Genomic DNA, 1,741 nt, shown 5'->3' with positions numbered 1-1,741 from the left:
CGAGCTGGTGAGCGAGTGGGGTGGGGGTGGGGAAGGAGGGTAGGGATGCCGGGGGCCACTCCTGCGTGGTGCGAGTGGGAGCGCGCGCGCGCCTGGGTGTGTGTTGTTAGCTGATATCCATGGTAGCTGCAGTGGCAGCGGCAAGGTCCGTGTGTGTGTGTGAGTGTGTGTACTAGCTTGTACTGTACTGGCAGGAGGGAGGAGGCAGAGGAGGAGGGAGCAAGCTGGAGGGGGAGCAAGCTGAGGAGGAGGGTCAAGCGCTGCCGCCCGGTGGGGAGCCGCTTCGCCACTGTCTCCGCTCCCTCCCTCCCAAGGGCTTGACCCGGTAGTGAAGGCAGAGAGAGAGGCAGGCTGGGTCCGCCTGGCAGCCTACGAGAAGAGGCGGGAGTGGGAAAGGAGGGGAGCCGAGGCCCGGCGTGGGGAGGCCGGCAGGAAGGGCTTCGAGCCCTGTGCGGACCTTTTTTCAGCCTCAAACCGGCCGCGCGGCGCGCTAGGCTGCTGCGCTGTGAGGACGCCCGGACTTCCTCAAGACTAGGGCACGGCGGGAGCAGAAATAGCGAGCCCTGGACTTGCAGCGCGTCCCCGCGCCCGGGTCTTTGGCGGGAGCGCCGCGAGCCCCCAGGCGCGAGACCCTGCCGTGGGAAAGCCGAGCTGGTGGGACCCGGCGTGGACCTGCGGGGTGGCCTGGGCGCCGGGTGGAGGCGGAGGAGTTTTCTGTTGAGAGAGGCTTTGTCTCCTCACGTTTTCAGTCAAACTCTTCGCAGAGTTCTCAGAATTCCCCCTCAGAGGAGCGGAAAGTTAGGGAAGTGCAGGCTGGTTACTCAGACAGCAGGGAGGCAGAGCATCACTTTGCGGAGTGCAGGCCCAGCCCGCGCGTCGGGCGGGACGGGAACTTAGCTGAGGGGCGGAGTTGTCTGGTGAAAGGCGATTCCAGGGACACAGGGGAAGGGGCTTCACTTTTCCCCGTTAGGAGGCGCGGAGCGAAAGGGGCTGTAGGGTGGGGCGGAAGAGCGGTTGCCTTGAGTATCCTCCTGGGAGAAATGGGCTGTTTACCCCGGGAACTGCGGCGGAGACGGCTGCGGCACGTCCTCCCCCAGGAAAGCCTCAGACTCGGGCTTCGGGCTTGTACCTTAGGAAGAAACCTTAAGATGTCCTGGCCCGACCACTTCGTGCTCCAGAGAAGGAAAAGAAGGTTCGGAGCTTGAACACCGCGGCAGAACCCGGGCTGGAACTCAGCTCGCAGGCCCACCTACAGGCTCCTTTCCCTTCACCAAGTTTGCAGCCAGGAGGAGAGGTGAGGACAGGGGCGCCAAGATGCAGGAGGGCTGCTGATTTTCACTCAAACGCTAATTTTGTGTAAGATGTTAGGAGTGATTTTTTAAATTCCTGTAACTGGTAAATGAATTTCATTTGCTTTATTTCAAAATGATACGTTTGAGAAAGAAAAAAAAAGTCGCACACCCACACTTCTCTTTAAAGCAAAGCTTGAAAAGCACTGAGCAGTTAAGATTTTCAATGTCTGAGATGAAGAGAGTGTGGGAGGCAAGTACAGTTAAAAACGTATAGCCCACCCAAACAGAAAGACCAGATTTGAATTCTGGCTCTGCTACTTACCAAGAATGTGATCTTGAGTTAATTGCTTGACCTTTTTGAGCCTCAGTTTCCTTATTTGTTAAACAGTGTTACTAATTTGATAGGATTGTGATGAGGATGAATCAGGTAATGCACACAAAGTGCTTGC

The sequence above is a fragment of the Ursus maritimus genome, unplaced genomic scaffold (genome assembly GCF_017311325.1).
Source record: "Ursus maritimus isolate PB19 unplaced genomic scaffold, ASM1731132v1 scaffold_3, whole genome shotgun sequence".
In the NCBI taxonomy this organism is placed as follows: Eukaryota; Metazoa; Chordata; class Mammalia; order Carnivora; family Ursidae; genus Ursus; species Ursus maritimus.
Note: the sequence above shows the minus strand (reverse complement) of the source record.